At 40.5% G+C, this 19149-nt stretch overlaps 1 protein-coding gene and 1 long non-coding RNA gene across 20 annotated transcripts in view; both read right to left on the bottom strand.

Annotated features, from left to right (window-relative positions):
• GALNT9 (polypeptide N-acetylgalactosaminyltransferase 9) overlaps positions 1 to 19149 on the bottom strand; it is a 428403-nt gene that overhangs the window by 123244 nt on the left and 286010 nt on the right. The gene's annotated exons all lie outside the window — the stretch shown is intronic.
• The window catches only part of LOC137841129 (uncharacterized), a 357202-nt gene that overhangs the window by 221459 nt on the left and 116594 nt on the right, over positions 1 to 19149 (bottom strand). The gene's annotated exons all lie outside the window — the stretch shown is intronic.

Genomic DNA, 19149 nt, shown 5'->3' with positions numbered 1-19149 from the left:
AGCTAAAGAATCCAGAAAACTAGATACTTCATTAAGCCTATGTCCTTGAAAGACTGCAATGTGGAAATTTATTTGCTGATCATTTAGAATCATCTGGGCTGGGTTCTGATGTTACATCAAAGCAAATTGAAGATGACTTCATTGAAGTTAACTGACCTGCTTTGATAAAAGGGACTCCAAGATGTGGCATGCTTGTTTGACTTCAAGCAATGATTTAATTCCAGTAGTTGAAAACTTCATTCTTCATGCTACCTATTCCTGCAGTTTACAGAACAAAATGCTTGCATCTTTAAGGCACAAGGAAGAGGGGAATGAAACTTTCAACACACAGGGAGCATCAAGCAGCTCGCTTGCAAATTGCGAATGAGAGAAATAGCTAGATAGCCTTCCAAACCACACATAATGACAATTACTTCACTCCTAAATCTGATATTCTAGCTCTTCATGCTGCTAATCTGATTTCTTCTAGGAAAAAGTCGTCATCTGACTTGCTCTCAGAACACATTGCTGAGTTTTCTTCCCCATTCTATTACCCAAATTTTAGCCTAACTGACCTGCAATTATTATAGCAAAACACTAACATTGATATGGCAGCAACTATACAAATTATATTGTGTTGCTCCATTCTGCAAGAAAAGCACTACATTGTCTCCAGAAGTTCTTAGGAACAATGCATACAGCATAATTTATAAATGTGTGTGTGTGTTAAATGCAGCAATTACAGGCAATGTTATTCAATGCTTGGATGGTCAGCTAGACACGATATGGCTCTCCCATACAATAACATCTGCATAGCATTTTTGTTCTCAAAAGGTTGCCTGTTGTTTCAGCAAGTGTCTCCTCGATAGAGTGCTTTACCCTATGGCTACCTAAGTCAAGATCATAACACCCTAAACCCCATAAACACATTCACCTGCACTGGTCAGCCTTTTTTGAAGGTAAAATAAATAAATAGAAAGGGGTATCAGCTCAGCAGCATGTTCTCAAAGAAATATCCTAAGAGAGGGGATCAGGAGAAAGGTGATGGGAAGCAGTGTCCATGGGTTTGGTTGAGGCAGAGGCTGCTGGTAGATAAGACCCCTTCCAGCACATCTGCTGGACCTCACCCCTCGCATGCTCCATGGTTTGGGGCCACTGAGCAGAACCATCTCCTCAGAGACCTTCCAGGGGGCAGAATGTGGGAAGGAAACCCAGGAGGGCATGGAGGAGCAGAACACTCTACAACCATGCTCCCACAGGCTGCATAGGTCAGTTGCCAAAGACAGGGAGCCAGCAAAGAGCAAGTCATTTGTGCCTTGGGGCTTGTTTTTTTTTCTGCTCAGTGAAAACCCAGGCAGCCTTCAGGGATGCCCATGGGAGAATTCATTCCCAATGGTCTCACCTACTGGAACAACAGGGAAAAGGATACATTTCTGGAAATACTGCTGCTGGGCAGAGAGACAATTGCTATTGATTTTATATGTTGGGTGTTCAGGTCCTACAATGATAGGGAGCACAAAACCTAAAAAAGATAGATGGGGAAGTGCCTCTGGTTCAATTTCCAGCATATATCTGGGTTTTAACCCAAGCAGATCAGACAGGAAATCTTCTCCATTTTCTTCTTCTTTTAAAGCTTGCTGCAGACTTCCAGATCCTCCTCTTATATTTGACTTGTCTCCCTGTGGCTGTAACTAGCACCCATTTCTCCAGTGTGAATTTCTCCTATTCCTTCCAGCCTGCGAAGCCGCTGAGAGCAGGATACGTCCATGGTGCTGCCAGTGTTATGGGGCAGCTCTTGTCAGGGCAAAGGATTGACAGCAATCCCACTGCCAGCTGAGTCAGCTCTGAAACTATGATGGGCAGAGAGGGGAGAGAGGGAACAACACTAGCAGTGCCCAATGAACTGCTATTTTTAAAGCTGCCTTTTCGTTAAATTTTTAGACCGAGAAGATCTACAGCCAGTACACTGGTATCACTCATACCCAGTTCAATGCCGCAGATGACAATGAGGTCAGAAATAATTAGTGTCTGTCATTCATTTCAAATTTATTGTTCTCACTGCAGAGATTTCTGTATATGACAGAAATTGCTGGGAGAATGGAGAGCAGAATGAACCAGTCTTAGTTTCTTAACTAGATTAATTACTCTGCAGGATGCATAATTTTCTAGGAAGAAAAGAGACCTTCTATTTTTCACCATAAATCCTGACACAATGGGAAAATTACTGAAGAGATTTACGTGAGAAACTACGGCAAAAGCAAGATCAAACTACATTTTAGACTATTTTAGTCTTTTTTTTTTTAATATGTATATATATTTTTGCAACACAATTACGGGCAGCTGTAAATCAGGTTCAGACAAGGTTCTCAGACATAATTAACCTTTTTCCAATTCAAAATAAAGATAAGCAACTGAGAATAATTACATGCCCACATTCACAATAGCACAGAGCTGTTCGGAGCTTTTTCCTGGCCCTCCTGCCACTTCTGGCAGGGTCACCTTCCCTTTCAGCACCTGTGGCCCTTTACCTACTCTTCATTTTGACCAGCTACACTCTAGAATAGATCCTGAAAACTATGTTGGCTCCTAGCACATTAAAAAGAGGTAATAAACCATATCCTTCTAAAAAAAACCTGGCACAGTCACCCAGTAGTTTTACCTGCAACTCCCAAAACACTTCTCTTTTAAACAGGAAACACAAAACTCATCGACATAACAGTTGTATCTTTCCTTTTCCAGCTCTGATTTCTCACTTGAAAACCTGCCTGCATACCATGGAAGGCAATAAAAATCTTTAGATGCTTGTTTAACAAAGAACAGTAAAAAAAAAAATTAAAAAAAAAATCAGGAGCAATAGTAACTCTACACAGATTGACAAAGCTGACTTTTAGCATTTCCAGTTTTATCTTTTGAGTGAAAGTAAAAAGGTTCATAGAGTCGAGACCAGGTTCAGCTCATTAGTTGTCTTGATGTTTATAGCTCCATTTTAGTGAGCCCTAAAAATAACTATGAGGAAAATGGTTTCCAAAATGCCATGTTTAAATCAGAGAAAGGCTCGATCATGTAAACAGTGCCTTCCTTCACACATACACCCAGCACAGTGCAGGGATGATCTGGTCTGATGCCCAACTGAACACGTTGCCCAGGCTGGGTGCTACAGAAGACATCCTGTGGGGGATGAACAAGGTTGTGCTGGGCACATTTGCTACAGCCAAGGGAAAAGGTGCCACGAGTTTGTCTCAAATCCAAATTGGGCAGATACATCCCTCCAGACAGACGCTTTGAAAAAGAAGGGACATATAGAAGATACACAATGGCAGCAATAGCTACTTGCACAAAATGCTTTGAAATCTCTGAATAAAAGGCACTAACTATGGTTATCCACCACATTCCAAGTGAGGCAGATTTTGGACTTTAGATTCAGTACCAGAAAAATCTCTCTTTTTTTTGGAAATTAAAACAAAACAAAACAAAACTTTCTATCTTGGATACTTCAGCACTTGAAGTGCTCCAAGACAATGGTTTTGCACAAGGTTGGGTTGGCTCACACGCCCTTTCGCTGGGCTACTAAATACAAAGCAGCTTCCACTATACAGACAGTACTTGGAGCTCTTTTGTAACCGTCAGTGAAATGTCATAATGTTTTCCAAACACTATTGAGGATGGACTCTCAATGCTCCTTGAGGCTGCAAGAAGTCATCCTCCCCATCCTTGGGCAGAAAGGAGGTGTTAAAAGGTTAAGGATCTCCTCAGCACAAGATATGGTGGCAGAGCCAGAAACCAAGAACAGTGATGGCCTATCGTGGTTAGTATGGAAATTAAGAAAGGAGCCTCCCTCAGTTTCTTTCAGTATCCAACTCCAGCAAAAACTGAAGCATCTTCCATGCAGCGATTTCCTGTGAGGTTTGCAGATGCTAACGCTATGGGATCTCATACTGGCATCACATACAGAATGGTATTTTTCTCTTCGCCATCCTGTAACAGCACCCTAACTCTGCCAAAATGCTGAACAAGTTTTATAGCCTGTGCTTTCTTTTATCTCATCTCCCATGCTGTACACTTCATTTTTGCCAAAGGGATCCATGTCAAAATTTGCCAAGAACATCTATCTGCTTCTTTCATTGGCTCCAACCAGTATCGCACAAGCCCTGGTTAATGAAGAAATGATCATAGCTAAAGAGTGGCTCTCTGAAATTATCATTTGGGAGAATATCCAAAAATTGTTTTGTCCCAAAGAAATAAAGAAACTGGTAAATGTATTTGCAGCTCAGTGCATCAAAATTAAACCTGGAAAAGTAAACCATTGTGCAGTTGCAAGCACATGGATAAACAGTATCCAGAAGGAAGTCATCTTTGAAACTATTTCACCATTAGAACTATTTCAGTCAACTTTGTAAGGAGCAGTATGCATCGTGAGGAGTCAGTAGTGTCTGGCTCTATCTAAATGTTAAACAGAGTCTGGCCCTTACTTACTTACTTACTGCATCTCCCAACTTTCCATATCCCAAATCAGTTTCTTCTGACACCATCTCTCAACAAGCCTACCTAATATCTAAGATTTGCTGCCCAGGGAACTGATCTGAATTTTGTCTATAACAAAGGTGCTTACTTTCTGAACTAGGATGAATGATGTAGGTGAATGTGATTTAGTTTTACATACAGAAACATTCAACAAATCACACTCCACAGGGACACCAGCTTGAACTTTTTACAAAGAGGAGAGTAAAGAACAAAACTCTATCCAATTTAAATGGCTCCAGCACTTCCATTTATCTGAAATCCAAAACACAGTCTCATTTTTTATAGTTGTAATCAAGTTTGCTGCTTCCTTGCTTGAAAGATTTATGTCCCCTAGTATCTAGTATCAGCTCCAAGTACCTCTGAAGATGCAGCACAGAGAAGACAAACAGTATCCCATGGCTGATGGTTTGAAAAGGAAAAAGTACAATAACTTCTTACAAAGCTGAAGCTCTTACTCTACAACTTTTTTGGCCTAGGAACTAGGAGGTGACAGTGTTTTTGTACTTTGACCTCTTGTTTCCAGGCTGTTCTTTCTGTTCAAATGGAAGCCTAAAAATTGTTTCTCAACCTTTGTCCACAGGTGACTGACAATCCTGTAAGACATTTTTCTTTGAGAAGACTACTGAGGTGGAGGGATGAAGTGACTGGGCAGCCTTTTACAAGCCTCATTTTTTGTTCACTGGCTCAGCAGAAACAGTAGCACTGCATAGACTACTCCTCTCTGGGCACAGAATTCATTAGTCCTTTTTAATTGGAAGAAATACTGTGTTTTTATGTACAGATATCTAATATCAAAAGTAATTGCTTTTATAGAATACTCATTTGGAGCTAGTTTCCCCCTGAGAGGAGAAAATGTATTCTAATTACAGCAGATAATTCAGGAGGAGATAAACAGATTGATGACTGGAAAGACCAAGAAATAGGAGCTACTCAGACACTGGAGATGAAGATAAAAGCCCATTTGTGAGGTAGGATGTCGATCCCAAACTGATAGATAGTAAGGGAGATGCCAGAGTTTTGTTAGAGCCTCGATATAAGTAAAATCAATTTCTAAAGAGCAGAAATCCTTAAACAAGGGAGAGATATGTGATATATTTCTAAACTTAAATTTTGAGTAAAAAAAAAAGAAAACATGACCCCATCCTGTATGCAAAATTCTAAGTTAAATATCAGTGATTATGATTTTTTAATATATATTTTAATTTTAATGATCAAAAAGATCATTCACAGAGAAAGATCAGTTTGCTTTCTTTAAATAAATAACAGATACCAAGATTATTCTAGAAGTTTTAAAATCCCAGCTGATTTGTGGCTTGTGCTGGTGAAATACATAAAATGGATTTTTTCTTCAGGGCTTTGGAGGAAAGCCAGAAAACTCCTCCTCTGGTGATGGCATAAATCTGGAGTTATGAAAATGGGGGCTGAAACACTGGGGTAGCTGCCTGGCAGCCCATTGATATTAAAAGGAAACAAAATCTGAGTGTCGTTTGGTATCTGGCCTCTGGCAGCAGTCAATACCTGAGGCTTCAGAGGAAGCGAAACACAAATCATAAAGCACTTGGCCAATTAAACTCTGCTCAGTCCCTGGAAGCAGAGTTCTCTTCTGAACCCCATAGGCATGTAACTAAAGCCCTGAAGCATAATATTAGATTACCCTCATTATCTTAACTCAGACAGGTAGAAATGGGGATTAAAACTACCCAGCTCCCTTTAAAAACCTGGCCACTAATACTGGATTCAATGGCCTCCTGCAGCAATGAATTCTCTGGCACTGTCACGGTCAGAGTGTCACTGACTCACATGAAATGGATCATCTGTATCAATATATTAAATTTGCTTTAATTTTTTCAGGGAAACAGAGGTGACAACTCCTGGGGAAAATGATTATTAACACAATAACAAAACCACTCTGGAGAAAGGGAAAGGGGTTTCTACTGAAAGCCCCAAGGGACATGAGCTAAAACTTTGGGACAGTTTAATTAGCTTCAGGAATAAGCCTGCTCCTAGCCAAGCTAAGGGGCTTTCATTCCATAAATGAGCAAAAGATCTTTTTAAAAAAACAAGCAGTTTGCTTGTGTGACTCAGAGGTAGGGAATGGAAGTGGCAGGTGAATGCAGGAAGGGAATTCAGACACAAGGACTGGGGATGGAGCCCAAAGCTGGCACTGGATGCAGTGACGTTTTCTTGTACCTGTAGAGCTGACTGCACCTCTTTAAACATCAAAAATACCCTTTTAATTTCTGCCATTATTTTGGGTGAGAAATCCCTGACTGGCCCATTTTTGGGCCAGCTTAACTATAGCAGTAAATCCCACAGGTCTGGGATACGTAAGGAAGCAATTATCTTTAAATACAAGGAATCTTAAAAAAAAAATAAATCAGACTTTAGGTCCTATGTAGGCTTATCTTACTGTAGGTTCCATTGTGCTGATATTAAAGGCTAATCTAATCAAAAGCTGCATCACATCTGATACTGCCAAGCCTGCTAAATTAATTCCTTTCAGCCCTGGTTTCATCCAGGCACATGCTGTGTCTCAGAGGGATTGTGTCCAAGACTAAGCAAGACACTTCTCTCCCTGCTCAAGGATGTTTGGTGAGCTGCTGACAAGGCCCAGACAAGCCCATCTCCTGCAGCATCATTTTGCAATCATTGTCCACATTATTTGCAGACATTCATATGCCTCCCCAGTCATTTACCTAAACAGCCTGCTATTAAATTAAACTAACATAATCGCACAGACAGCTTTCCCAATAACAAAGTTGCATACAACACTTGCCATTTGCATGACTGAAAAGCTCCCTGTTGTTCTACCCATTTTACACAGTGGAGAATGACAGCATTAAATCCAGCCATGGTCGCTACTGGAACTCAAAAATCACATTATGCTTCAAAGTAGGATCTCAATTTTCCACAACTGTGAAATTAGTCACCAAGTCCACCTATGGCAATGCAACGACGTTAAAGAGACAACGCAACGCCTACAGACCTGCTGGCTACATCCACTGCTCTCCCTGGAGCTAGAATTAGATGAGCTTTAAGGCCCCTTCCAACCCAAACCATTCTACAGTTCTATGTTTCTGTGATCATCTGGTGTCTTTTACAACAATGAGGGAATCAAATGACCTGAAAAGCTCCCCAGTTTTGTCAGAGCAGCACTGGTTCTCAATCTGCTGCCTCTCACCCTGATTATCAGGCATTCCTCCTTGGGAACAGATGACAGGAGAGATCAGCTGCCACTAAGGACATGAGGTTGTAAATACTTCCATCAGATCCCTTCAGAGAAACTTTCCCACTCTTGAAAATCAGGTAATTTGGATACTGGTTTTGATGGGAGCCAGAGAGAGCGTTAATTCCTCCATTTTCCTTTGACTGTGATATCGTTGTGCAGGCTCTTTACAGGTGGCATACTTTTCCTTTGCATCATTACACAGCAATACTGACAGCTGGCTTCAAAACACAGTCATTTGCCTGACAGCCTACCTATTTTACATCTGTAGATATGTGTATTTTTCTTGAATTATGTTTGCTTCTTTTTCAGGCATATCTTTGTGACCATTCATGGAGTTTAGCTCAGAAACTTGGTTTGAAAAAGGACCTACATCTTTGCTTTTCCTCCTGTTCCTTCACTTTTATTTTTGTATCTCATGTCAACATACACTACAGCTGTGCCTTGCTTGTCAACGCTAGGCTCCAGTGCTTCCTTCCATCAACTTCTTAATACACATTTGATTTAATTTTCTACCAGCAGGAGAGGTCAGTCCAAAAACAAACACAGGACACATCTAAAACAGCAAAAACACAGACCAGGACTCAGCATCTAAACCAAAATGCTTAAAAATCAACAATTTATGGCTACCATGGATGAAGACCATTCCAATTCAGAGGGTCCTCAATGGTGAGATAAATTGGCAACCACATTTATAGCAGATCTATTACAGGATGTGCCACAACTGAGTGTCCGATTCTGTCCTTTTTGCAGGGGGGTAGGAGTAGAAGGAGTCCACAATGATGAGAATCATACTTGGTTTTGAAGTGCCTTGGTATTGCACATAATTAATTAGGAATTTAGTGGCAAAAAATACAAAGAATTAGGTACTGTACTGTCTGGAGAAAGTAAATCAAAGTAGGAGATAGTTTTGCAAACAAAAGGAAAAATTAGAATAAATAGCATTTGTCAATAAAATTGAGAAAATAAGGATGCAATGTTAAAGCAAAATATTGGCTCAGTGTTTTATTTAAAAGCAGTAATAAAAACATTGAATAGTTTGATTTCTGCCCTTTCTGGTTTATTGTTGATATAAAGATAAATTTACTCAGACTTCCAGGAGTGGGAAAGCTACAATCCATTCTTACAGGCACTTTAAAAAACAGCATTGCTGTAATACCCAATTCATTATGAACAAGATTGGCTTCATTGCATGTTGGGATTTTTATGAATTGACTGTGACCTACAGCTTGCTTCGGCCCTGACAAACTTACTCCAAGACAAAGTGGGCTTTGCTTGGCAAAGGGAGTGCATTTGGCAAGCGCAGGCTACTTTGATCCACCTACAGGGCATGTTTAAAGCCATCACATGCATATAAGCTTCAGACCACATGTAAGTTCATGGCTGAGTTCTAGAAAGTGTGGGTCAGGCTTCTCCAGTCTACCTCCCTAATTGCACTGACTGCAACAGTACTTATCTGGTTTACACAAAGGCTATGTAAAAAGAAATTCAAATTTTCGGAGCCTCATTTTTTCTCCACACTTTTCTTTCCACAGGAACTCCATAAAAGAATGAACTTTCCTGTCCCCGCAGTGTCTCAGGTTTGTATTTATAGTTACATTATGAGATGCTAAATTACACGGTAAAGAAAGAAGTGAAGACAGGGATATAAGGTGCCTTTATACAGGAGAAGATCCTTCAGTGAAGAGACAGGTATGAACCAGAGCAAAATATCTGAATTGCAGAAAATGGAGGTCTGAGCCTACAGTTCGGACACACTTGCTGCTCAAGGACACAAAGCAGATGCATCAAACGGTTCTGCTTAAACTTCAGGGCAAAGGCACACTTCCTATGAGCAGAAAGAGCTTTCCAGCACCCAGTGGAAGACCATGCTGAGCCCCCTGGGCCATGGAAGGTTATCTGAGGAGGAGAGCAGCAGGGCATGTTTCACTCTACCTAGCAGAGAGCAACACAGCATCATTTTCCCTGATCCTTGCATATTTGAATCCTTCAGTCACTACTGAAAGGTGATGAGACAGGCTGGTGGGACCCACATCTGCCATTTCAGGAAACTGAAAATAAAAGAGGTTCTCCTGCAATGCGGGTTTAGTCTCATGTTGCTGTAGTTATTTACCTAAGTAAGCAGGAAAACAGGAAAATATGTTTACATTAACATATCTCCAATTAACAGAGCAAGTGGCATTTGGTTCCTTTAAAATCTAAGGACTTGATTTTTATCTTTGTGCTTAAATGAGAAAAAATCCTATTTGTCACTGATACAAATTTTAGCCCAATTTGCTAAGGAAAACCAGTTTGTGGGATAATGCTGTCTGCATTTGTCTACCAATATTCCCTCTCTCATACCCTTCCCACACCTCTGCTCGTTAGAATTTGAGGACTAGGTCTAATTTCAGCCAAAGCTTGGCAGACAGTCAGAGGTCTCCAAAAATCACATTTCTGCAAGTGTCACAGAAGTAGACATCTGGGAAGAAAGCAGAATTTAAATGTCCCCACGGAGAGAAGAGGTTTAGTGAAAGCTCAAATACAAGAGACCTATCAGAGTTGTAAGAGACCCCCCCAAGAATTCACATCCAGGTCATCAGCCCCCCAAAAATCAGCTTTCTTGGTTTTGCTGCTCAAGGAACTAAGTGCTTATTCTGAGGGTTAGTTACAGTAATTACAGGATGTTTAGGTCTGTTGGACGTCTGGCTGTTATTTATCCCACTGATGAACACCACCGCTAGGTAAGACACTGCGCAGATTAGTGTGGACTCAGACCCCCCCAGCTAAGTAGATATGGGGACGGGAAGAAAAAGAGCAGAGAGGTGAGCTGGCACCACAGCTACAGAGCAAAGCAAAGGCACAGCAGGAAATGAAGCCCAGGTCTCCCTAGCATGAGTCTTGTGTTTCAACAGCTCTAAATATTTTCTCAAAGGTTAGCTCTGGAGCTTCTCCTTTAGCTCCCAGTTCCTGTCTCCACGAGCTCACACATGCCTCTTGTCAGGTCTTAGAGGCGATGATGAGAAGCAGGTTACGAGATAAAAGAGCATGCTTTTTGGCCACAGACTGGGGACTCGATGAAATAACGAGGTATGACTGTAACCCCATTTAAAACCACTTTCCCTGTAAAGATACCACGGTAAGGAAAATTCACATGGAAATGCTCGATTCACTAAATTAGCACTTTTTCCCTAGGAAGGGAGAGAGACAGTGGTGAAGCACCGTAATGATAGGACACACAGCACTCCATACAACTCTGCTTCCTTCCTCTGGCATTTATTAAGAAAGTAATCTGACTATTTATAGTAGGAGTGCTTCTTGTGTCCCCCACCTCTCCCCAGCTTTGAAAAGAATATAAAGCAAGGTATGTTCCCAAATCCACATGCCCTCAGCAGCAGCATATCAAACAAAACATTTTATCAAACAGGGTATTTGTCAGATCAGTACATGGCAATACTTTTGAAAATAATCAGCTTCTACTTCCACAACCATATGCACCGATGTTCATGTCTGGCACAGAAAAGCCGTAGACGTGCAATATTACCAATAAAGTAGGCATGCAATATTACCCATAAAGGAGTTCAGAGGCATCTTCTTCCAGTTCAGTGACAAAAAACTGTTCTGGACTTTACCGAAGCAACCTGTTGTATGCTGTGCTGCAAGAAAGCTCCACCTCTCCTTAGGGCAACAGCAGTCCCAGCAGAACTCACGCACAGACCCGGATTCCAGTTCACCAATCCCACATTCACTTCATCGATAATTTTAATACACATTTCACAAAGTATTTCACCATTTTCATTCTTCCACAGTCTCCAGTGTTTTGGAATGCTGGATCTCAATGTTGGATCTAAGACAACAGCATTCTTCCTCTAGCTTCTTGTCAGCATAATGAGATGCTGAGAGATGCCTAAACACCAAGTGCTATAACGTGCAGAAATGCCCTCTGCACTGATCTGCACCTTCTCTGAGGCTGCACCGCTCAGCCTGTGCTGGCATGCCAGCCTGTACCACCCTAGCTTCAAAGTTACCCCATGTCTTTGTTTTCTCAAGAACATTTCTCTCCAATTTCTGTACATCTTCTCTTTGCTCTTCATACTGTGCAAGAAAGACTTTAAACATTTGTCATTCACTTTAAACATTCACTTGGCGAATTTTTTAATGCGTAACAGAAAGAGGGAGACAGGATCCAGTTATTCTGCAGGTCAGGTTCAGAATGAGTCACAGGAGAAATTCTTGATTCTCTGAACCCAGAGAGGGCTCTCTGCAGCCTGACTTGGGGTTTTGTAGGCTTGTGAATATGGCAACCGTACCTATCTGACTCTTTCAGAAAACAAAAGGTTTTACACATAGCCCCATTGGATACGAAGCATTATAAAAGCCCCTTCCATTCCAGAATTAATTTGCCGTTGAATGAAAACTTATTGAGCCAGATGGATCTATTTCAAGAGGAGGATCACACTGGCATAGGTTTAAAATCAAAGATGATTGATTTTGTATATTCGAAAATGGAGTAGCTGAGAGCAAAAACCATTTAAAAGTGGGAGAAAAGATAAGTCACGAAGAAGAAATACATAAGCAGGCTTCAGTGGAGCATTCAGCCATCCGCACATCTGTGACTATGCTGGAAGTCAGAAGCCTAAATCCACCAACCCGGACTGAGGGGATTCTCCATGTGACACAAATTACATAACAGAACCACCAAACAAATGTTTCCAAATGCAAGGTTAACACAGGCAAACTCCTAAACCACTCAGCCACCCATTTTTTCCAAGCCCAAGTCACTCACTGCTTGTGTAAATTTTGTTTCAGCAGCCAGGCAGCTTGGTATTAGGTTGTTTAATAACTTGAACGTGACCAGCTCACTCTTACCTTATACTCCACTCCCATCTGTTACATGGAGTCACCTGCAATCTATCATCGTGTTTTAGGATTAGTAGCTCTGTGCAGCAGCCTGTGTTTCCTATTAGAGGTGTGAACAGCACTAGTCCCTGCTCAGCACCTCTAGTGCAGTGCTTGTAATACAAACATGGGAATGCACCGAGCTCGTTGGCTAGCTGACAACAGGACAACAGGTATCAAAATCATTTTGATCTGCAGGCTGTGGTTGTTGTAGTCACCAATGGGACTGAGCTTTGCAGATGCAAAATTTTGCAGCTATCAGTAGCCTCCTTTTACACGTGGCTGGATGGCTAGAAATCTGCCTGACAAGGAATCTATAAAGCAACTGCAAGTTTTAATCCCAAAGATGACTAACCTTTAGGTTATACAGTGCTATTTCAATTGGCGATTTTTTAGTCACTGCCTTCAGTATGCACAGGAAAGAATGCCACAAGTCTTTTCTACAACACAAAGCTTGCTTGAAATGAGTTCATATAACAAAAATACATTTTTATTTACAAAACCTTCACAACCTAGAGGCATCTGAGAGCTGTGGAAAAAAAATAAATTCAAATTCTAAAAGGGCAGTGAAGCCCCATTGCCAAATAAAATACAAAACCAGCAGAAAGAGTCCAATTGAAAACCAACCAATTAACCCTGTCACCCTACCAAAAATGCCACAGAGATGAAATGAGATGCAAGCCTCCAGTATTGCAGGAGAGGGCATTTCAGCTGCCATGGTGGGTACCTTCCAAACAACGAGCACCTGTGCAACAAAACCCCTTCTGTTTTGGGGACAGTATCATAGTACCTCGGCTATGGTGCTACTCTGGGCTGTGGGAAACAGGAATTAGAGACTCTGTGACCTTGCACAAGTTTCTGATGCAGCCCAAAGTGCTCTAATGCATTGAGGATAACTCCTAAGTGCCATCCTCTGGGGTCTGAGCTGTGTGCTTGCAGTAAGGATCTGCTCTCCACCCAGAGAGAGCACTATTTTGCAGCAGGTATTCAACCCAAGAGAGACACTGGCACTACGGCACTTGCTTTCCACTTTTGCATTTGCTTTAACATTTAACCCAGGAGGTTAAGATTGAAGCAAATTCAATAAAGAATCCCAGAGGCTCAACATGTTCCTACATATTTTGGGCATCTTTTATTGACTGAGCTTGGTTTTTGGATGTGATTTCCAAATGATGCTGTGCAATAGGCTACTTTCTCCTGCCACGCTCTGGCACCAAATACCTCTGCCTGACAGAACCATTTCTAAAGTTGTGATGCTTAGATAGAGAAGCTGTTTCAAAAACCTATCCTTTTCCTTGGTTTAGTTTTCTTAATAATTGCCCATTCTCCGAGGATGACATGCAAATTACAGTTCAAGTATTAAAAGTATAAATCAGACTGGTGGCAAATGAAAGGGCTTTTAGAAAATGGCTGTAGAGAAGGTGGTGCAAGGCTTAAAATACTCAGAAATCTATGGCCTCACCATTCCTAAAGACATTCAGCTTGTTTACTCAGACATCTCTTCAGACCCCTAGAAAACTGTGTCCACACACTGCTGACAATGACAAAGCAGAATCAGGTCTATTCTCTCCTCAGCTGTCCACCCCGCAGCTGCCCTTGGACTCTCCTCCAAGGCCAGAAATGAAGGACGTGCTTGAAGAACACCGTGTATTCACTTGCTGCCATTTGTCAGAGATTCACAGAATGGGGCCTATTCTGCCGCAGTGTTTCACTAAGGAGGGCTCCATGCACTGAGAATACAAACCCATTCATGGTCTCGGGCTCATCCTTTCCTTGACAGCAGATCCCTCAGAACAAGTCAGCCAGGTGAAATAAAGGGAGAGGCAGAGAGCCACATCTGCTTTGCCATACAGCTTTGCAAGACTGGGCAGAAAGCTCACAGAGTAGCTGAGCCTGATGGCAGTCAGCAAGCAGGTTAACGTCACCCCAAGGTCATCCGTTCTTCCTTTTACTCCAAAGACCAACCTACCCATCTGTAGTCACTAAAACAGCTCTTTCAACACACGTTTCAGCAAGATGGCGTAAACAAACACACATACAATCATTCAGAAATGAAAGGGCCTGAGAGATGCAGTAAGAGGGGTAGGAAGCTCCTGTAAGAGCTCCTCTGGATGATCCTGGGAAACCAAGTAAGCTAAACCGGGTGAAATAAAAAGCTAGTTCAAAGAATGACAAAAACTCAAGCCCATATTTCCTCATTGTGGGAGAGTAACATCAAATCGAGGGAGAAGAAAGCAGAACTCAGCTCTGACATACCGCCTCCTCAGACATCTACAGCCTGTTCCTGCTGATGCAACTGAAGGGCCTTTTCCTACTGCTTCAGAGTTCAAAAAGCAAGGCCAGGGAAGAAGTAGAGATTATCCATGTCTTCATCACACACTTGCATGCTATCAGTGCAGATAGTGTCAGGAATGAAAGATACAACATAAATTATAGATAAGCCAACACTGAAAAGATGAAATCTACTAAGATTTTGAAGATATCTTCATGGGGTAAAACTCCATACTCTTTAGTGCACTGGAGAGTTTACAAGTAAGTACTCAGAGGCCTAGAAGATTAGATTGAGAAAGAAATTACATAACTATCCCTAGTTCATCCCTAACTGCACTACTCTGCATTAAACTCAAAGTAACCTGAGGACCTGAGACCAACATGTGTCACAATGCTCTCTGATGACTCTTTTCTGTTCTATAAATCAAACAAATCTTGGCTCAGGAGACAGCCCTGCTCCACGTAACTCTTTTTATGGCCTATGGGACTTGCTGAGTAACCAGAAAGTGTTGTGGAGCTACAGCACATCCCCAAAACTGTCTGGGAAACCTGAACATTTCAGGATACCAGAAAGCATAAAAATTATACGGCAGAAATACAACCTTTAATCTGCTTGTGTCTGCCATCCTGTCCTTGAAATGGGTTTTGCCCATTACTTATGTGAATTTCAGATATTCACAACCATTTTCATGGCAATATAGGTTTATAGGAAAACCAGACAGAAGTCATCTACACATCAAATTAAGCCCTTGCTGCATTAGCTCTGTGCTCTCAGGAGAAGATGACTTGTGGTCAGTGGGAGGATCTCTGTCTGGTTTTCATTCTCAGAAGCGGAAATTCTCTTATTTCAGAGGACAGTTTTGATCAATAGGACTACAACAAGGTTGGAAGCTGCTCTGCTGTCATTGTCTTCCTTCCTTCCTGTTATCCAGAACATCAGAGCCTCTCTTTTCTCATTTTCTTTTTTCCCTTTTGGTTTGTTAGTTTAAAATAAGTAATGGAAATTACTAGCAAGTGAAACCCCACAAATAATAACAATAATAAAAAAGCATGCCAAGAATACTGAGAAAGAAGGACAGACTGAGTACCCATTAGTAAGGTTAGAGAGGGGCATTAATAAAAGGAAGATTTGTTAAACATGACTCATTTCTTTTCCTTCCTTTCATAAATCTTATTATTTCCTTGGAGAACAGCCATACACTCAGTGCCTGGAACTGCATTTTTAAATGATGCTCTTGGTTTAGCTGCTACCAGCCATTACTTACTTTAAAAAGTAAGAAAACAAATAAAAAACAAAACCAACTCCACCTCCCATTATCAAAGTTAAAGCCAGTTTTTCTAATTCTCTAAACTCGTCTGTTGGTTAAGCGTGTGCCACAAGCACACTGCAGCACTGCACTGCGTGACAGCCCCATATTTGCTTTTCCAACTCCAGAAATTGAAATAAACTGAACTGGAATATCTTCCATAAGGCAACACAACCACCACATCAGCCAAAGATTTTCCTTCCACCCCTGTAAACATTGCTTTTATCCTATCTAGCAGAAATGATTCAAGTTCTACACAAATAAATGAATCAATGATACAATTACCACGAGATTTTTCTGACAAAATAAGCTTTCTTCCCAAATAAAATAGCAAAAAGCAGAAACATTACATAAGAAATAGTTGCCAGTACACAAAACAGAGTACAGGGAGAGACTTACAATCGCTCATGTGCTGCTGGACTGGAGGTACATTTTTTATATCTGTCTATATTTTGAAGAGTTGAATGCAATTTTGCCCATTTAACAAAATAAATTTACATCTTCTTTCTACCAAACGTTTAGACATTTTTTTCCTAATGTGCCTAAATGGAGTAATACTGTTTTTAATGTTACATTTTATTTTCATAGGGGCTATCCAAATTGCAAATCATGATATTTTCTTACCTTATTTTGGGCAAGAAATTCTTGGCCTTCCTGAAATCACTGATTATGAGTTCCCTCAGCTACATAAATCAAGACTAATACAGCCAAAGCCAATGTGAAATTGAAATTAGTGTTTTGGGCTTGACCATCACTTTTCAATACAGAAGGTCAGGCCTGTGGCAATGCTGGGTTACCTCACCCTGAGAAATTGATCCAGAACAAGCAAGAACACTTGTTGTGTGCTGTGTGGGAAACAGATAAACTGCAGCCTAACTTAAAATAATAATAATAATAAAAAAAAAAAAGAGCCGTGATAGATACTCTATATTCCTGCCTTTGCTGGGTCCAATCTTAGGAAAAGGAAAAGGAAAAGGAAAAGGAAAAGGAAAAGGAAAAGGAAAAGGAAAAGGAAAAGGAAAAGGAAAAGGAAAAGGAAAAGGAAAAGGAAAAGGAAAAGGAAAAGGAAAAGGAAAAGGAAAAGGGAGCATATGAAGAAGTCTCTCACCAGTACAAGGAGAGTACATGGCTGGGAGAATCCCCATAAATAAGTTGCTGCTTTGTAGGAATAATTATGTGCTAATTTTGTCAGATGCATATTATCATAGGATCATAATCAAATGAAATACTTATAACATGAGAACCTGTGTGTGGGTAAGAAAAGGTGCCCTTTCATTAATGCAAGGCTGGCAATCACACTTAATCTTCCCCCATGCACACACAGCTTCGCGTCTTTTCTGCAAAAGAATTGCTCTTCAACTGAAAGTTGCCAGCTGTAAAAGCTTCTTTTTGACAAATCTGATGTGGACATTCACATAATTCATTTTCAGCCTCTTCCCAACCCTTACTTTCAATATGGAAATTTGGAAACGTTTTCAACCAGACTCCAGCCTATAAAGAATAAACTGTCTTTTTAAAAATACTACTGTACCTTTTAAGTATGCAGATTGCCAGGCTGAATTTTAAATGCAATCACTTTGCTTTCAGTACACTCTAAAAATCAGGAGTCATAGTCTGCATGAATCAGTCCTCTGCACCTAGGACCTGCTATTTCCATCATTTTAAGCCTGTATGCTGCAATTATGTGAATTGTCCATTTTTATTTTATTTTTTTCTCAGCCTCCTCAATGAAATGCATATGCAGTATAAAACCCCTTTATCAAACTGGAAATTGCTGTTGTATTTAATCTTCCCAAAGAGAGCAAAATCAAATTATGATGTGTAGAGAATGATAATCTGTCAAATTCAAGGGAATTCTCCAAACTTATCCCCCCACATCTGCAACAGAACAGGTTAAAGAGGTCTAATGTAGAAGATGAGGGTAGGAAGACATGATGTGAGCATACGTAATGAGAAGATGAAAACTCTCTTAATCTTTGCAGATTGAATGAAATCTAATTACATGCGGTATTGATTGTTGTGTATTACTGGAAAGAGACAGTGAAAAGGGAAAAAGGCAATTACAGTGAAATTGTAGTCTGACCCTTCAATTGCTTTTGGCATGAAAGGTTATGATGTAGTTGAGGCATCAAAAATTCTTTATCCTCTATGGTAAATCATTAGCAACAGACTCAGATGCATAACCTATCAGGGGAAAAAATAAACAACAGCCAATTAAACCTTTTGATTTTTTTTCCCCATGGAAAAAAACAAAGTCAAAGGAACAAAATACCAAGGTGTCATGCCATTCCAAGAATCATTACTAAGTCTGTCTGGCTTTAGTTCTCTGTTGACTGACAATAAATGATACTCATTAGTAGAAATAACATAGCAAAAATGAAAGGAGATACAGATCGAAGAACTATAGCTAGAATAACTCGGTTTTTCAAAATAAATGTGATACCGAAAGCCAAATACTAACAGATTATGTAAAGTCTCACCAAGGAAATTCCAGATGCATTTCACTGCTTTCCTTTCCCTTTGCATGCTCCAGCCATTTACTTCTGCCAAAACAGCAGCAGCTGAGTATAAAGAAAGCTTTCAAAATATGATTTTTCTAACTTGATAGAAAACCAAAGCACGAGCCAAGTGAAAACTATTGTTTGGGTGTATGTCTGCGTGACTCTGCAGGGATTCACGGCAATTCTCATTCACTCCTTTCTAAAAATTCTTGTTTTGCCAAAGATAATTGTAAGGACCAGTTTTCTACTGCCTTTCACGTATGGTCCTCTGTTTTCTACACACACCTCCACCAGCATTGTACGCGCCATTTTTATTCAGTTTATTCAGGCTGAAAAGTTAATGAGTTCTCTAGTGATCAGTTTTAGGTTGCCTCCTGATACACTTCCAATGTTACTGCATGTGTTTGTTTTTCCTTGCAGAAAATGTGCTTTCAAATAATGTTTCTTTGATTCCAAGAAAACAAAT

Source organism: Anas acuta, chromosome 17 (assembly GCF_963932015.1).
Source record: "Anas acuta chromosome 17, bAnaAcu1.1, whole genome shotgun sequence".
Taxonomy (NCBI): domain Eukaryota; kingdom Metazoa; phylum Chordata; class Aves; order Anseriformes; family Anatidae; genus Anas; species Anas acuta.
This window is presented reverse-complemented; position numbering and strand designations above follow the sequence as displayed.